Below are 20,510 nucleotides of genomic sequence, written 5' to 3' on the forward strand. Positions count from 1 at the left end.
GGCATCATCAGAGATATCGTTCCGTGTAACACCTCCGAACGACTGTGAACGAGCAAAAATACTAACCTTATCGTTGCTCGTTGACACGTCGTTCATTTTCAAAATGTCGTTCCTCCTTCTGTGCTCCGGTTATTGATCGTTCTCGAGGCAGCACACATCGCTAGGTGTGACACCCCGGGGAACGACGAACACAGCTTACCTGCGTCCCGCCGGCAATGCTGAAGGAAGGATGTGGGCGGGATGTTTACGTCCTGCTCATCTCCGCTCCTCCGCTTCTATTGGGCGGCCGCTGTGTGACATTGCTGTGACACCGAACGTCCCTCCCCCTTCAGGAGGACGATGTTCGCCGCCCACAGCGAGGTCGCCTGGGAGGTAAGTACGTGTGACGGGGGTGTTAACAACTTTGTGCGCCACGGGCAACTAATTGCCTGTGACGCACAAACGACGGGGGCGGGTGCGATCACTCGTGCGATCGCACGATAGATCGTCCCGTGTGACGCCGGCATAAGGAGTAAAGCAAGAGCAGGAAGGTAACAATAAAAAGGCAACAAGGGTTAACTCCACAACCTCACTCAGCAACAAGTATAACAACCAAAAGATAGTCTGGATCACAACACCCCACCAGACTAACTAAGATAAACTATAGCTGGCATAGGTGGAAGGATCTAGCCAGCATATATAGGAGGGGAGCAGATGTGATTGGCTTCCCCACAACATTTGTTCAAAGGAGACTAACAAGCAGACTAGCATAGGTTACCTTTTGCTAGCCAGCCTATGAATTACTACTCTGCAGGTTGATGCCCGAGTCTGCCTGCCTTAATCACAGGCACCAGAGAAGTTATTGGACTGAGTGTCAGAATCTGTAGTCTGAACAGAACCTGATGCCATCATGACAGTTCTTCGAAGTTTGCAAAAATTTCCGTGGGACAATGACTCACACCTGAGTATAATCCTACAACATCCCTGACTGTGTGCGGGTATCTAGAAGAAGGCGAAGGGCATACACCAGATATTGATGGGATTTAGATTGCCCTTATGCAGCACTTGTTCCTACCTAATCCTTTTGCACAGCACTGTGTACATATTATATATATATATATATATATATATATTACAGTGGAACCTTGGATTACGAGCATAATTGGTTGCGGGAGTGTGCTCTTAAACCAAGTTACTCTTATATCAAACAGGATTTTCCCATAGAAAATAACTGAAACACAGACAATTCGTTCCAGAACCCAAAAATATTTACTGTATTTATAGAAACTTATTACAGTAATACAAAATAATGTGCTGTATTCATATAAAATTATTACAGTACACTAATAAAAAGTACTGTATAGTACAGTAAAAACATATAAAACTAATTAAACTGCACATTAGTTTACAATAGAATTGTTGGTGTGCGGGAGGTGCACTATAAAGAGAAAAAATGATGTATAAATATGCAACCTTTATTCTAGTACAATACACAAAAAAAACCCAAATCTGCCTCCCCCCCCCCCCCCAAAATAAGGGCAGAACTAAGCCAAATGTGGGGTAGGAATACTGCACAGGCAATTAGATTACAGTACAAGCAATGGGCTCTAGTGGTTAGCGGAAAGAAAGTACAATACTGTATCCCCAAATGCAAATTGATACACATGCTATATAGTATATACTGTACTGTACAATGGTATACTGTATACAGTACATATGTACAGAACGGTACCTCCACAGTGTGTCAGAACGTGGTGAAAGGACAGAACCGGAAGTGTGCACGGTGCGAATTTGCTCTTATTACAAAACATTGCTCTTAAACCAAGTTACACATTTTTAGAAAGCTTTGCTTGTCTTGCAAAACGCTCTCAAACCAAGTTACTCTTAAACCAAGGGTACACTGTGTGTGTATATATATATATATATATACTAGAAGGTGGCCCGATTCTACGCATCGGGTATTCTAGAATTTACGTATTGTGTAGTTCATGTATGATTTTTGTTATATATATATGTTGTGTGTAGTTACCAAGTGTTTGTGTAGGCGCTGTACATGTTCTGGGTGTTGTCTGGGTGTGACGGGGGTGAGAGCGGTGTTGTATGTGTGTTGCGTTGTTTGTGGAGCGCTGTGTGTCTGTCGCGTTGTGTGTTGCGCGGTTTGTGTGTGTGTGGTGTGTTTTGGGGGGAGGTATGTTTTGTGCAATGTGTGTGTTGTGCGGTATGTGCGTATATTTGTGTGTGCCGCGGTGTTTGTGTGTTGGGTGTTGTGTGTGTGCAGCGTTGTCTGTGTGTGTAGGTGTCTGTGTAGGGCAGTTGTTTGTGGTTCCCAGTGTGTGTGTGTGTGGTGTGTTGTGCACTTCCCATCGTGCTCCATCCGCCATGCTGCGCACTCCCAAACGTGCACCATCCGCCATGCTGCGCACTCCCAAACGTGCACCATCCGCCATGCTGCGCACTCCCAAACGTGCACCATCCGCCATGCTGCGCACTCCCAAACGTGCTCCATCCGCCAGGCTGCGCACTCCCAAACGTGCTCCATCCGCCATGCTTCGCACTCCCAAACGTGCTCCATCCGCCATGCTGCGCACTCCCAAACGTGCTCCATCCGCCATGCTGCGCACTCCCAAACGTGCTCCATCCGCCATGCTGCGCACTCCCAAACGTGCTCCATCCGCCATGCTGCGCACTCCCAAACGTGCTCCATCCGCCATGCTGCGCACTCCCAAACGTGCTCCATCCGCCATGCTGCGCACTCCCAAACGTGCTCCATCCGCCATGCTGCGCACTCCCAAACGTGCTCCATCCGCCATGCTGCGCACTCCCAAATGTGCTCCATCCGCCATGCTGCGCACTCCCAAACGTGCTCCATCCGCCATGCTGCGCACTCCCAAACGTGCTCCATCCGCCATGCTGCGCACTCCCAAACGTGCTCCATCCGCCATGCTGCGCACTCCCAAACGTGCTCCATCCGCCATGCTGCGCACTCCCAAACGTGCTCCATTCCCCATGCTGCGCACTCCCAAACGTGCTCCATCCCCCATGCTGCGCACCCCCCATTGTAATCCATCCCCCATGCTGCACCAGCATCAGCCTCTCTACCCGCAGCATCAGCCTTCTGTCCCCAGCATCAGCCCCTCTCTGTCCCCAGCCTCAGCCCCTCTCTGTCCCCAGCCTCAGCCCCTCTCTGTCCCCTCCTCTGGCGACACTCACACACACGATCGCATCCACTCACACACACGATCGCATACACTCACACACACCCGATCCCGACACTCACACACACGATCGCATCCACTCACACACACGATCGCATCCACTCACACACACGATCGCATCCACTCACACACACCCGATCCCGACACACACACACCCGATCGCATACACTCACACACACAGACACTGACGATATCGCACATACGCGCTCACAGTCACAACATCCGGAGATACCACATGCTTCTGGCCATGTGATCCTCCGTCAGGTCCTGGAAGGTCACAACAGCACAGTATCGAGGCCGAGAAGCAAGGGATATCGCCGGATGCTGTGAGTGTGTGGATGCGATGTGATGTGTGTGTGAGGTGTGTGTGAGAGTGAGTGTGAGAGTGAGCTGATGTTTGTGTGTGTGTGTGTGCGTGTGGATCTTCCGCCGCTACAGGACCTCGATGCGCTTGTAACCATGCCAACGTATCCCGTCCCCCGCTCGCACGGGAGCCCACACCACTCCCGTGCGAGCGGGGGATGGGGGATGGGGGGGGGGAGTACAGTACTCACCCCCCTTAACAGCCGTGTCAGTTCGGGGAATGCGCGGGGGGGGGGGGAGGGGGGGGGTGAGTACAGTACTCACCTCCGTGACAGCCCTGTCAGTTCGGGGAATGCGCGGGGGAGGTGGGCGGGGCCAGAGCTAACGTGCGTTGCGTGAGGGGGGCGGGGCGTGGCGTGGCCGAATTGCCAATGCCTGCAGGGTGCCGGGGCGAGAGGCCAATCTGTGGGGGGGGCGGAGGCTGGGCGAGCGGCTGGCCAATCCGTGTGGGGGCGCAGCCTGGGCGAGCGGCCAATCGGTGTGGGGGGGGCGGGGCCATGGCGAGCCCAGCGGCCAATCATCTTTGTGTCACCGTAAGGACATGTCACGGTGACACTGTCACGGTGACACAATTTTGGAGCATGACAGACAGACAGACAGACAGAATAAGGCAATTATATATATAGATATATATAAATAAATCTATAGAATGTGCTGTAATCTCTCCATAAATAGTCGGTGAATGTTTCCTGCCGTTGCCTTGGAAAGTGAAAATAGATTGTGGGCTGGGGAAGTTGTGTGTAATTGCGAGAGCGATGATTAATTGCGTATCACAGATGGTTTAAATCCTGCACTCGCAGCCGGACAGCATTCACATCTACTCTGCTTTTATGTAGTGGAATCATCCTTGGCTCTTAGAGCGACTCCTAGATTGTGCAACTATTCCACCTCTCCTAATATCCATAATAAAGCACCTAACTCACTGTGTGGAATGGTAGGAAATCATAATTATACTGTATATGTACAGCTGGTATAACCTGGGTATCTTCTGTATATAATTATATATGTACAGCTGATATAACCTGGGCATCTCCTGTATATAATTATATATGTACAGCTGATATAACCTGGGCATCTCCTGTATATAATTATATATGTACAGCTGGTATAACCTGGATATCTCCTGTATATAATTATATATGTACAGCTGGTATAACCTGGGTATCTTCTGTATATAATTATATATGTACAGCTGGTATAACCTGGATATCTTCTGTATATAATTATATATGTACAGCTGGTATAACCTGGGCATCTTCTGTATATAATTATATATGTACAGCTGATATAACCTGGGCATCTCCTGTATATAATTATATATGTACAGCTGGTATAACCTGGGTATCTTCTGTATATAATTATATATGTACAGCTGGTATAACCTGGATATCTTCTGTATATAATTATATATGTACAGCTGATATAACCTGGGCATCTCCTGTATATAATTATATATGTACAGCTGATATAACCTGGGCATCTCCTGTATATAATTATATATGTACAGCTGGTATAACCTGGATATCTCCTGTATATAATTATATATGTACAGCTGGTATAACCTGGGTATCTTCTGTATATAATTATATATGTACAGCTGGTATAACCTGGATATCTTCTGTATATAATTATATATGTACAGCTGGTATAACCTGGGTATCTCCTGTATATAATTATATATGTACAGCTGATATAACCTGGGCATCTCCTGTATATAATTATATATGTACAGCTGATATAACCTGGGCATCTCCTGTATATAATTATATATGTACAGCTGGTATAACCTGGATATCTCCTGTATATAATTATATATGTACAGCTGGTATAACCTGGGTATCTTCTGTATATAATTATATATGTACAGCTGGTATAACCTGGGTATCTTCTGTATATAATTATATATGTACAGCTGGTATAATCTGGATATCTTCTGTATATAATTATATATGTACAGCTGGTATAACCTGGGTATCTTCTGTATATAATTATATATGTACAGCTGGTATAACCTGGGTATCTTCTGTATATAATTATATATGTACAGCTGGTATAACCTGGGTGTCGCCTGTATATAATTATATATGTACAGCTGGTATAACCTGGGCATCTCCTGTATATAATTATATATGCACAGCTGGTATAACCTGGATATCTTCTGTATATAATTATATATGTACAGCTGGTATAACCTGGGTATCTTCTGTATATAATTATATATGTACAGCTGGTATAACCGGGGTATCTTCTGTATATAATTATATATGTACAGCTGGTATAACCTGGGTATCTCCTGTATATAATTATATATGTACAGCTGGTATAACCTGGGTATCTCCTGTATATAATTATATATGTACAGCTGGTATAACCTGTGCATCTTCTGTATATAATTATATATGTACAGCTGGTATAACCTGGGTATCTTCTGTATATAATTATATATGTACAGCTGGTATAACCTGGGTATCTTCTGTATATAATTATATATGTACAGCTGGTATAACCTGGGCATCTCCTGTATATAATTATATATGTACAGCTGGTATAACCTGGGTATCTTCTGTATATAATTGAATATGTACAGCTGGTATAACCTGGATATCTTCTGTATATAATTATATATGTACAGCTGGTATAACCGGGGTATCTTCTGTATATAATTATATATGTACAGCTGGTATAACCTGGGTATCTCCTGTATATAATTATATATGTACAGCTGGTATAACCTGTGCATCTTCTGTATATAATTATATATGTACAGCTGGTATAACCTGGGTATCTTCTGTATATAATTATATATGTACAGCTGGTATAACCTGGGTATCTTCTGTATATAATTATATATGTACAGCTGGTATAACCTGGGCATCTCCTGTATATAATTATATATGTACAGCTGGTATAACCTGGGCATCTTCTGTATATAATTATATATGTACAGCTGGTATAACCTGGATATCTTCTGTATATAATTATATATGTACAGCTGGTATAACCGGGGTATCTTCTGTATATAATTATATATGTACAGCTGGTATAACCTGGGTATCTCCTGTATATAATTATATATGTACAGCTGGTATAACCTGGGTATCTCCTGTATATAATTATATATGTACAGCTGGTATAACCTGTGCATCTTCTGTATATAATTATATATGTACAGCTGGTATAACCTGGGTATCTTCTGTATATAATTATATATGTACAGCTGATATAACCTGGGCATCTCCTGTATATAATTATATATGTACAGCTGGTATAACCTGGGTATCTTCTGTATATAATTATATATGTACAGCTGGTATAACCTGGGTATCTTCTGTATATAATTATATATGTACAGCTGGTATAACCTGGGCATCTCCTGTATATAATTATATATGTACAGCTGGTATAACCTGGGTATCTTCTGTATATAATTATATATGTACAGCTGGTATAACCTGGATATCTTCTGTATATAATTATATATGTACAGCTGGTATAACCTGGGTATCTTCTGTATATAATTATATATGTACAGCTGGTATAACCGGGGTATCTTCTGTATATAATTATATATGTACAGCTGGTATAACCTGGGTATCTCCTGTATATAATTATATATGTACAGCTGGTATAACCTGGGTATCTCCTGTATATAATTATATATGTACAGCTGGTATAACCTGTGCATCTTCTGTATATAATTATATATGTACAGCTGGTATAACCTGGGTATCTCCTGTATATAATATATGTACAGCTGGTATAACCTGGGTATCTCCTGTATATAATTATATATTTACAGCTGGTATAACCTGGGTATCTTCTGTATATAATTATATATGTACAGCTGGTATAACCTGTGCATCTTCTATATATAATTATATATGTACAGCTGGTATAACCTGGGTATCTCCTGTATATAATTATATATGTACAGCTGGTATAACCTGGGTATCTCCTGTATGTAATTATATATGTACAGCTGGTATAACCTGGGTATCTTCTGTATATAATTATATATGTACAGCTGGTATAACCTGGGTATCTCCTGTATATAATATATGTACAGCTGGTATAACCTGGGTATCTCCTGTATATAATTATATATGTACAGATGGTATAACCTGGGTATCTTCTGTATATAATTATATATGTACAGCTGGTATAACCTGGGTATCTCCTGTATATAATATATGTACAGCTGGTATAACCTGGGTATCTCCTGTATATAATTATATATGTACAGCTTGTATAACCTGGGTATCTTCTGTATATAATTATATATGTACAGCTGGTATAACCTGGGTATCTCCTGTATATAATTATATATGTACAGCTGGTATAACCTGGGTATCTCCTGTATGTAATTATATATGTACAGCTGGTATAACCTGGGTATCTTCTGTATATAATTATATATGTACAGCTGGTATAACCTGGGTATCTCCTGTATATAATATATGTACAGCTGGTATAACCTGTGTATCTCCTGTATATAATTATATATGTACAGCTGGTATAACCTGGGTAGCTTCTGTATATAATTATATATTTACAGCTGGTATAGCCTGGGTATCTTCTGTATATAATTATATATGTACAGCTGGTATAACCTGGGTATCTTCTGTATATAATTATATATGTACAGCTGGTATAACCTGGGCATCTCCTGTATATAATTATATATGTACAGCTGGTATAACCTGGGTATCTTCTGTATATAATTATATATGTACAGCTGGTATAACCTGGGTATCTTCTGTATATAATTATATATGTACAGCTGGTATAACCTGGGTATCTCCTGTATATAATATATGTACAGCTGGTATAACCTGGGTATCTCCTGTATATAATTATATATGTACAGCTGGTATAACCTGGGTATCTTCTGTATATAATTATATATGTACAGCTGGTATAACCTGGGTATCTCCTGTATATAATTATATATGTACAGCTGGTATAACCTGGGTATCTCCTGTATGTAATTATATATGTACAGCTGGTATAACCTGGGTATCTTCTGTATATAATTATATATGTACAGCTGGTATAACCTGGGTATCTCCTGTATATAATATATGTACAGCTGGTATAACCTGGGTATCTCCTGTATATAATTATATATGTACAGCTGGTATAACCTGAGCATCTTCTGTATATAATTATATATGTACAGCTGGTATAACCTGGGTATCTCCTGTATATAATTATATATGTACAGCTGGTATAACCTGGGTATCTCCTGTATATAATTATATATGTACAGCTGGTATAACCTGGGTATCTCCTGTATGTAATTATATATGTACAGCTGGTATAACCTGGGTATCTTCTGTATATAATTATATATGTACAGCTGGTATAACCTGGGTATCTCCTGTATATAATATATGTACAGCTGGTATAACCTGGGTATCTCCTGTATATAATTATATATGTACAGCTGGTATAACCTGAGCATCTTCTGTATATAATTATATATGTACAGCTGGTATAACCTGGGTATCTCCTGTATATAATATATGTACAGCTGGTATAACCTGGGTATCTCCTGTATATAATTATATATGTACAGCTGGTATAACCTGGGTATCTCCTGTATATAATATATGTACAGCTGGTATAACCTGGGTATCTCCTGTATATAATTATATATGTACAGCTGGTATAACCTGGGTATCTTCTGTATATAATTATATATGTACAGCTGGTATAACCTGGGTATCTCCTGTATATAATATATGTACAGCTGGTATAACCTGGGTATCTCCTGTATATAATTATATATGTACAGCTGGTATAACCTGAGCATCTTCTGTATATAATTATATATGTACAGCTGGTATAACCTGGGTATCTCCTGTATATAATATATGTACAGCTGGTATAACCTGGGTATCTCCTGTATATAATTATATATGTACAGCTGGTATAACCTGGGTATCTTCTGTATATAATTACAGTTAGTTCCAGAAATATTTGGACAGTGACACAAGTTTTGTTATTTTAGCTGTTTACAAAACATGTTCAGAAATACAATTATATATATAATATGGGGTGAAAGTGCACACTCCCAGCTGCAATATGAGAGTTTTCACATCCAAATCGGAGAAAGGGTTTAGGAATCATAGCTCTGTAATGCATAGCCTCCTCTTTTTCAAGGGACCAAAAGTAATTGGACAAGGGACTCTAAGGGCTGCAATTAACTCTGAAGGCGTCTCCCTCGTTAACCTGTAATCAATGAAGTAGTTAAAAGGTCTGGGGTTGATTACAGGTGTGTGGTTTTGCATTTGGAAGCTGTTGCTGTGACCAGACAACATGCGGTCTAAGGAACTCTCAATTGAGGTGAAGCAGAACATCCTGAGGCTGAAAAAAAAGAAAAAATCCATCAGAGAGATAGCAGACATGCTTAGAGTAGCAAAATCAACAGTCGGGTACATTCTGAGAAAAAAGGAATTGACTGGTGAGCTTGGGAACTCAAAAAGGCCTGGGCGTCAACGGATGACAACAGTGGTGGATGATCGCCGCATACTTTCTTTGGTAAAGAAGAACCCGTTCACAACATCAACTGAAGTCCAGAACACTCTCAGTGAAGTAGGTGTATCTGTCTCTAAGTCAACAGTAAAGAGAAGACTCCATGAAAGTAAATACAAAGGGTTCACATCTAGATGCAAACCATTCATCAATTCCAAAAATAGACAGGGCAGAGTTAAATTTGCTGAAAAACACCTCATGAAGCCAGCTCAGTTCTGGAAAAGTATTCTATGGACAGATGAGACCAAGATCAACCTGTACCAGAATGATGGGAAGAAAAAAGTTTGGAGAAGAAAGGGAACGGCACATGATCCAAGGCACACCACATCCTCTGTAAAACATGGTGGAGGCAATGTGATGGCATGGGCATGCATGGCTTTCAATGGCACTGGGTCACTTGTGTTTATTGATGACATAACAGCAGACAAGAGTAGCCGGATGAATTCTGAAGTGTACCGGGATATACTTTCAGCCCAGATTCAGCCAAATGCCGCAAAGTTGATCGGACGGCGCTTCATAGTACAGATGGACAATGACCCCAAGCATACAGCCAAAGCTACCCAGGAGTTCATGAGTGCAAAAAAGTGGAACATTCTGCAATGGCCAAGTCAATCACCAGATCTTAACCCAATTGAGCATGCATTTCACTTGCTCAAATCCAGACTTAAGACGGAAAGACCCACAAACAAGCAAGACCTGAAGGCTGCGGCTGTAAAGGCCTGGCAAAGCATTAAGAAGGAGGAAACCCAGCGTTTGGTGATGTCCATGGGTTCCAGACTTAAGGCAGTGATTACCTCCAAAGGATTCACAACAAAATATTGAAAATAAAAATATTTTGTTTGGGTTTGGTTTATTTGTCCAATTACTTTTGACCTCCTAAAATGTGGAGTGTTTGTAAAGAAATGTGTACAATTCCTACAATTTCTATCAGATATTTTTGTTCAAACCTTCAAATTAAACGTTACAATCTGCACTTGAATTCTGTTGTAGAGATTTCATTTCAAATCCAATGTGGTGGCATGCAGAGCCCAACTCGCGAAAATTGTGTCACTGTCCAAATATTTCTGGACCTAACTGTATATATGTACAGCTGGTATAACCTGGGCATCTTCTGTATATTATTATATATGTACAGCTGGTATAACCTGGGTATCTCCTGTATATAATTATATATGTACAGCTGGTATAACCTGGGCATCTCCTGTATATAATTATATATGTACAGCTGGTATAACCTGGGCATCTTCTGTATATAATTATATATGTACAGCTGGTATAACCTGGGTATCTCCTGTATATAATTATATATGTACAGCTGGTATAACCTGGGCATCTCCTGTATATAATTATATATGTACAGCTGGTATAACCTGGGCATCTTCTGTATATAATTATATATGTACAGCTGGTATAACCTGGGTATCTTCTGTATATAATTATATATGTACAGCTGGTATAACCTGGGCATCTTCTGTATATAATTATATATGTACAGCTGGTATAACCTGGGTATCTTCTGTATATAATTATATATGTACAGCTGGTATAACCTGGGCATCTCCTGTATATAATTATATATGTACAGCTGGTATAACCTGGGTATCTTCTGTATATAATTATATATGTACAGCTGGTATAACCTGGGCATCTTCTGTATATAATTATATATGTACGCCTGGTATAATCTGGGCATCTTCTGTATATAATTATATATGTACAGCTGGTATAACCTGGGCATCTTCTGTATATAATTATATATGCACAGCTGCTATAACCTGGGCATCTTCTGTATATAATTATATATGTACAGCTGCTATAACCTGGGTATCTTCTGTATATAATTATATATGTACAGCTGGTATAACCTGGGTATGTCTTGTATATAATTATATATGCACATCTGGCATAACCTGGGTATCCTCTGTATATAATTATATATGTACAGCTGGTATAACCTGGGCATCTTCTGAATATAATTATATATGGTATGTACAGCTGATATAACTTGGGTATCTCCTGTGTATAATTATATTTTCACAGTTGGTATAACCTGGGTATCATGTATATAATTATATATGTACAGCTGTTATAACCTGGGTATCTTCTGTATATACGGTAATATATATATATACATATATATATATATATATATATATATATATATATACACAGCTGGTTTAACCTGGGCATCTTCTATATATAATTGTATATATACAGCTGGTATAACCTGGGTATTTTCTGTATGTAGGTTTACACATCCAGCTGGGATGAATTAGCGTCCTTGTATATATAGTGTTATGAATCGTGCTCTTTTAGTGTTTGACTCTTTCCATCACTTAGCAGGAACATTTCTCCGTATAGAAGAGTTGGTCATAAAACAATCTCTGGTTTTCATCAAGGAGACTTCAATACACAAAGAACATTATTAACAGAAACCAAGAATTTTGCAACAATCCTGACAGAAAGTTGATTTTCTCCACCGTCATCAGGAAAATATTTGGCATCCTGTGACTGCTCCCTGAATGATACAGTTGCAACATCACCTGGTATTTGCCTTGCCCCCCACACACGCATTTCTCTGCTTTTTTTTTGGTGGGGTCTTGTAAATTCCTCATATTTCATAAGGAATCTTCTGACTACACCAATCTCCGATGAGTTTTGCACTCTTTTGCTGTTTTTTTTGGGGGTTTTTTTGCCCTTACAGAGATTTGATGTTTTTGAAGTTTAGTCATGTTTCTCAAAATTTGATGCTAAGCTTCCCTAGCTTAAGGGTAAACCATGAAAGGGAACTGTATTGAATCACAAAAAGTGATACTGCTCTGGCTGTAAAGACACCTTCCCTATAGCTTTTGCTTTTAGTATGGTCCACCACATTGTCAGGAGATATGTAACGACAGGACAGGGTCCCTAGACTGGCCCTAAGACTTGTGACTGTCTCTTTCCCCATCTATCTCTTTCCCCCGTCTGTCTCTTTCCCCGTCTGTCCCTTTGCCTGGCTGTCTCTTTGCCTGGCTGTCTCTTTGCCCGTCTGTCTCTTTGCCCGTCTGTCTCTTTGCCCGTCTGTCTCTTTGCCCGGCTGTCTCTTTGCCCGGCTGTCTCTTTGCCCGGCTGTCTCTTTGCCCGGCTGTCTCTTTGCCCGACTGTCTCTTTGCCCGGCTGTCCCTTTCCCCGTCTGTCTCTTTCTAGGTCTGTCTCTATCTAGGTCTGTCTCTTTCCAGGTCTGTCTCTTTCCAGGTCTGTCTCTGTCTAGGGCTGTCTCTTTGCCCGGCTGTCTCTTTGCCCGGCTTTCTCTTTCTAGGTCTGTCTCTTTCCAGGTCTGTCTCTTTCCAGGTCTGTCTCTTTCCAGGTCTGTCTCTGTCTCTGTCTAGGGCTGTCTCTTTGCCCGGCTGTCTCTTTGCCCGGCTGTCTCTTTCCAGGGCTGTCTCTTTCCCCGTCTGTCCCTTTCCAGGGCTGTCTCTTTGCCCGGCTGACTCTTTGCCCGTCTGTTTCTTTGCCCGGCTGTGTCTTTCCAGGGCTGTCTCTTTGCCCGTCTATCTCTTTCCCCATCTGTCTCTTTGCCCGGCTGTCGCTTTGTCCGGCTGTCTCTTTGTCCGGCTGTCTCTTTGTCCGGCTGTCTCTTTCCCCGGCTGTCTCTTTGCCCGGCTGTCTCTTTGCCCGTCTGTCTCTTTGCCCGGCTGTCTCTTTGCCCGGCTGTCCCTTTCCCCGTCTGTCTCTTTCCAGGTTTGTCTCTTTCCAGGTCTGTCTCTTTCCAGGTCTGTTTCTTTCTGGGGCTGTCTCTTTCCAGGGCTGTCTCTTTCCAGGGCTGTCTCTTTCCAGGGCTGTCTCTTTCCAGGGCTGTTTCTTTCCCCGTCTGTCTCTTTTCCTCGGCTGTCTCTTTGCCCCGGCTGTCTCTTTGCCCGGCTGTCTCTTTGCCCGGCTGTCTCTTTGCCCGGCTGTCTCTTTGCCCGGCTGTCTCTTTGCCCGGCTGTCTTTTTCCCCGTCTGTCCCTTTCCAGGGCTGTTTCTTTCCCCGTCTGTCTCTTTTCCTCGTCTGTCTCTTTGCCTGGCTGTCTCTTTGCCCGGCTGTCTCTTTGCCCGGCTGTCTCTTTCCAGGGCTGTCTCTTTGCCCGACTGTCTCTTTGCCCGACTGTCTCTTTGCCCGGCTGTCTCTTTGCCCGGCTGTCCCTTTCCCCATATGTCTCTTTCCAGGTCTGTCTCTTTCCAGGTCTGTCTCTTTCCAGGGCTGTCTCTTTCCAGGGCTGTCTCTTTCCAGGGCTGTCTCTTTCCCCGTCTGTCTCTTTTCCTCGTCTGTCTCTTTTCCTCGTCTGTCTCTTTGCCCGGCTGTCTCTTTGCCCGGCTGTCTCTTTGCCCGGCTGTCTCTTTGCCCGGCTGTCTCTTTGCCCGTCTGTCTCTTTCCCCGTCTGTCTCTTTCCCCGTCTGTCTCTTTGCCCGTCTGTCTCTTTGCCCGTCTGTCTCTTTGCCCGTCTGTCTCTTTGCCCGTCTGTCTCTTTGCCCGTCTGTCTCTTTCCCCGTCTGTCTCTTTCCCCGTCTGTCTCTTTCCCCGTCTGTCTCTTTCCCCGTCTGTACCTTTCCAGGGCTGTCTCTTTGCCCGGCTGTCTCTTTGCCCGGCTGTCTCTTTGCCCGGCTGTCTCTTTGCCCGGCTGTCTCTTTGCCCGGCTGTCTCTTTGCCCGGCTGTCTCTTTCCCCGGCTGTCTCTTTGCCCGGCTGTCTCTTTGCCCGGCTGTCTCTTTGCCCGGCTGTCTCTTTGCCCGGCTGTCTCTTTCCCCGGCTGTCTCTTTGCCCGTCTGTCTCTTTGCCCGACTGTCTCTTTGCCCGGCTGTCCCTTTCCCCGTCTGTCTCTTTCCAGGTCTGTCTCTTTCCCCGTCTGTCTTTTTCCCCGTCTGTCTTTTTCCCCGTCTGTCTTTTTCCCCGTCTGTCTCTTTCCAGGTCTGTCTCTTTAAAGGTCTGTCTCTTTAAAGGTCTGTCTCTTTAAAGGTCTATCTCTTTCCAGGTCTGTTTCTTTGCCCGTCTGTCTCTTTCCAGGGCTGTCTCTTTCCAGGGCTGTCTTTTTCCAGGGCTGTTTCTTTCCCCGTCTGTCTCTTTCCTCGTCTGTCTCTTTCCAGGTCTGTCTCTTTGCCCGGCTGTCTCTTTGCCCGGCTCTCTCTTTGCCCGGCTGTCTCTTTGCCCAGCTGTCTCTTTGCCCGGCTGTCTCTTTCCAGGGCTGTCTCTTTCCAGGGCTGTCTCTTTGCCCGTCTATCTCTTTGCCCGTCTGTCTCTTTACCCATCTGTCTCTGTCTTTCTGTCTCTCTCTATTCGTCTCTCCACCGACATCTTATTACCTCACACATAAGCTTCTTATAGTAACAGTTTATTTTGCTCCTATAGCAACTACTGACAGTTGCTATTAATAGCCTGTAGCTCCCACCTCCATTCAGTTTAATGGAGACAGGATTTTGGAGAGTAACTGTAAAGCGCAGGGTTAAATTTTCCAGTCAAAACATAGTCTATGACGTTCCCTGAGTCACATGAGGTGTCTGTGCAAAATTTCGTGATTGTAAATGTGACGGTGCAAATTCCTTTAGCGGACAGACATACATACAGTTAGGTCCAGAAATATTTGGACAGTGACACAATTTTCGCGAGTTGGGCTCTGCATGCCACCACATTGGATTTGAAATGAAACCTCTACAACAGAATTCAAGTGCAGATTGTAACGTTTAATTTGAAGGTTTGAACAAAAATATCTGATAGAAATTGTAGGAATTGTACACATTTCTTTACAAACACTCCACATTTTAGGAGGTCAAAAGTAATTGGACAAATAAACCAACCCAAACAAAATATTTTTAATTTCAATATTTTGTTGCGAATCCTTTGGAGGCAATCACTGCCTTAAGTCTGGAACCCATGGACATCACCAAACGCTGGGTTTCCTCCTTCTTAATGCTTTGCCAGGCCTTTACAGCCGCAGCCTTCGGGTCTTGCTTGTTTGTGGGTCTTTCCGTCTTAAGTCTGGATTTGAGCAAGTGAAATGCATGCTCAATTGGGTTAAGATCTGGTGATTGACTTGGCCATTGCAGAATGTTCCACTTTTGTGCACTCATGAACTCCTGGGTAGCTTTGGCTGTATGCTTGGGGTCATTGTCCATCTGTACTATGAAGCGCCGTCCGATCAACTTTGCGGCATTTGGCTGAATCTGGGCTGAAAGTATATCCCGGTACACTTCAGAATTCATCCGGCTACTCTTGTCTGCTGTTATGTCATCAATAAACACAAGTGACCCAGTGCCATTGAAAGCCATGCATGCCCATGCCATCACGTTGCCTCCACCATGTTTTACAGAGGATGTGGTGTGCCTTGGATCATGTGCCGTTCCCTTTCTTCTCCAAACTTTTTTCTTCCCATCATTCTGGTACAGGTTGATCTTTGTCTCATCTGTCCATAGAATACTTTTCCAGAACTGAGCTGGCTTCATGAGGTGTTTTTCAGCAAATTTAACTCTGGCCTGTCTATTTTTGGAATTGATGAATGGTTTGCATCTAGATGTGAACCCTTTGTATTTACTTTCATGGAGTCTTCTCTTTACTGTTGACTTAGAGACAGATACACCTACTTCACTGAGAGTGTTCTGGACTTCAGTTGATGTTGTTTCTCAGAATGTACCCGACTGTTGATTTTGCTACTCCAAGCATGTCTGCTATCTCTCTGATGGATTTTTTTTTCAGCCTCAGGATATTCTGCTTCACCTCAATTGAGAGTTCCTTAGACCGCATGTTGTCTGGTCACAGCAACAGCTTCCAAATGCAAAACCACACACCTGTAATCAACCCCAGACCTTTTAACTACTTCATTGATTACAGGTTAACGAGGGAGACGCCTTCAGAGTTAATTGCAGCCCTTAGAATCCCTTGTCCAATTACTTTTGGTCCCTTTAAAAAGAGGAGGCTATGCATTACAGAGCTATGATTCCTAAACCCTTTCTCCGATTTGGATGTGAAAACTCTCATATTGCAGCTGGGAGTGTGCACTTTCAGCCCATATTATATATATAATTGTATTTCTGAACATGTTTTTGTAAACAGCTAAAATAACAAAACTTGTGTCGCTGTCCAAATATTTCTGGACCTAACTGTACATACATACACACATACACTCAGCTTTATATATACATATATATATATATATATATATATATATATATATACACACATATACATTTATGAGGTTCTCCTGGCTCTCCTTAGACAACAGATGTTCCTCGTCTGGTATTGTTTTTGAGCTTAGAATAGTTTACCACTTCTTGAATTTTCAGATTTCTCGTTGTTCTTGGTTCCTTTTTAGTTTGACCAATCTGCATTTAGTCCATAGTAGATAAAAGTTGGACCAACCCATTAATGCATCATTTTATTCTGGAAAATTTTGGACCCTACTGTTTTCTGTGTTTGATAAAGGCAATGACACATTTCACAGCTTTTTTTTATGGCCATGATTCATGAGGAAACATGAGTCCTACCGGTTTGCCTTTCGTCTGAAGTTGGTCATACATACAGTACTAGACAAAAGTGTGATGAAGTGACTGTTTAGGATAGTGGGCGACAGGGGTTCCTATGCGGTCTTTCACGCTAAGGGACTTTAGGCTATCCCTAACCTCAGGGTTACTCCTGATGGTGGAGGTGTCGTAGTCCTGTTGGTAGGAGTATGATAGAAAACTCTCACACCCTGCACACACACAATAATAGACAAAGAATGAGTAAAGCAAGAGCAGGAAGGTAACAACAAAAAGGCAACACGGGTTAACTCCACAATTACAGTCAGCAACAAGCATTACAACCACCAGAGAGTCTGGATCACCACACCTCACCAGACCAACTAAGATAAACTATGAAGATGTGGTTGTCATGATTAAGAACAGGTTAACTGTTCGAAATGCGTAGATGGACTATCTAGTCTACTTGAAATATTGTTCTGGGTTTTTGTCTAGATTTTAATTTTTTCAATAAAGCCAAGTTTTAATTTTATATTCGGATGCTTGATTTTCCTTCACTTTTTTCTTAAGATAAACTATAGCTGGCATAGGTGGAAGTATCCAGCCAGCATATATAGAAGGGCAGCCAATATGATTGGCTTCACCACAACATATGATCAAAAGAGACTAACAAGCAGACCAGCAGAGGTTAACTCTTGCTAACCTGCCTGTGAATCAGCACTCAGCAGGATGATACCCGAGTCTGCCTGCGTTGATCACAGACACCAGAGTCGTTATCAGGTGGAGTGTCAGAATCTGTATCCTGAACAGAACCCGAAGCCGCCTTGGAAGTCAGCAAAGTTTGTAAAAATCTCCATGTGACAAAGTCAATTTCATCCATTTCATCCAACTAGCCAATGTGTACTGTGATCTTCTGACTCTTCAGACAATACATGTTCTATGTCACCTTTGTTTTTTCTGTTACATGAAGATCATTACTCATAATTTACTGCTTTTGGTTTATGACACTGTAAACATTAGAGTAATGTCAGCCAAACTCACCAATATCGTCCGACAGACTAATATGGGTTGTGAATGTCGTCTGTGTGGGTGCTGTTCTGACGCTTCCTCTGGCCAGGAATGGTAGTGGGGCTGAATCTGAGCCTGTGACTCAGACAGGTGTTGGCGTTAATTGGGAATTGGGGATGTCCTATAGCTGACAAGTCTGGCCTATATAGGAGAGCACTTTGTGCCCTGTGGGTGCCGGTTATAATTGTATATTCCCTGTCTCTGTTCCTCACCTGGAGCTTTGTCTTTCCCTGTATCCCAGAGCAAGACTTCTGCAGATAAGTTTTCAGTTTTTGCCTTGCTTCCTGGTTTACACCTTTAGGGTGTTGTTTTTCCTTATTTTTCTTTGTATCTGTTTTCTTGCAGGAGAACTTCTCTTTCTCTTGTGTTGTGAGCATGGGGGTTCCCCCTGTGCTAGCTCTCTTTTCTGCAAGAAAAGGGATTTTATCCCTGTCTAATTTGATTATTTGCTTTTCTGTATTTTGTGTTATTTATTTGATTATTTGCTCTTCTGTATTTTGTGTTATTTTTTGATATTTTGTTGTCCTATTATTTACAGGAGTACCTGATATAGTGGGGGTGAGGTCGTATGACCTCCAGGGCCATTTTTACTATCAGGAGTTTGGTATTTTTCTACAGGGATTTTGTACTGACCACAATCAGTTCCTTTCCTTTGCTTTGTATCTAGTTAGTTGGGCCTCACCTTTGCTAAATCTATTTTTCCTATCTGAGTATTGTGTTTTCCTATATCACCGTAATCTTTGTATGTGGGGGGCTGTCTACTCCTTTGGGGAGTACTCTGAGGCAAGGTAGATTTCCTCATTTCATTCCGTGAGGCGTAGCTAGTTTCTCAGGCGTGGCGTCTAGGTTTTTAGGAACGCTCCACGGCTACTTCTAGTGTGGTCTGATAGTTAGGGGATTGCGGTCAGCCCAGGTTCCAACTACTCCTGTTTCTTGGTGTTTTTTTCAGCAATGGGAGTTTTTTGTAATCTTCCACGGTTACCGGATCATAACAAATATGTATGGGAGCTTATCCACTCTCTCTGACAGATGATATTGGAAAAGAGAAGGATCTGACATGTTGGCTTTCTGATGGGTTGTCCTTCTGGCCTCCTGGGGATCAGAGGAGTCTCATGAAGAACACAGGAGCACACAGCTGAGCAGAGCATTCTTGTGTATGGGGGACTCGCAGAAGGCCAGACCCGTTTTGTATGGGACTCCATGTGTGTATCATTGGGTTTTATATTATGTATTTATGAAGTTCTCCTGATTTTCTCTAGAAGACAGATATTCCTGATCAAGTATTAGTATTTAGTTTGCTGTAGCCCACCACATGCATTTCACAGCTTCTCCATGGCCGTGGTTTATGGGATTCTACAAGTCTGCTTTTGGTCTAAAGCTTACAATAACCATTGTGAAGGAAGTCAGTCCAACCCGTAAATATCATCAACAACCATCTAATGTGTATGGCGATCTCCCGACTCTTTTGATGTCAGATATACTAAGATGTTCATAGTTAAGGTATCTGCACGCGTTTCACATCTTTTTCCAGGTAGGTTTCTCTTTGGAAGCTTCATGATTTCACATTGTTTAGACGCCAAGCTAGGTGATCACACCAATTACCATCCTCAAGACTACTTACGTAAGAAAACTAGCAACGTGTTTCAGTGTTTTTCTCCTATAATGCATCATTTTCAGATCAGCGAATGGCCTGTCTCAGCTAGTAATGATTGCTTGTAATCCTCATCTATAATTAGCTCTGATTAAAAGTAATGTAACACCGGGTGTAACAAAAGTCTAAGCACACATGGAGAACAATGGATCAATGTCGCAGCCCTCTGTTTACCCAGCATTATCCGAGTGTGGACGTGTAACGGAGATTACAGCTACTCTACCTGGGTGAT

At 42.4% G+C, this 20,510-nt stretch overlaps 1 protein-coding gene across 3 annotated transcripts in view; it reads left to right on the forward strand.

Moving 5' to 3' along the window:
- Positions 1 to 20,510, forward strand: part of QTGAL (queuosine-tRNA galactosyltransferase) — a 231,489-nt gene that overhangs the window by 157,542 nt on the left and 53,437 nt on the right. The window lies entirely within an intron of this gene.

This window comes from Anomaloglossus baeobatrachus, chromosome 5 (genome assembly GCF_048569485.1).
Source record: "Anomaloglossus baeobatrachus isolate aAnoBae1 chromosome 5, aAnoBae1.hap1, whole genome shotgun sequence".
NCBI classification, from domain to species: domain Eukaryota; kingdom Metazoa; phylum Chordata; class Amphibia; order Anura; family Aromobatidae; genus Anomaloglossus; species Anomaloglossus baeobatrachus.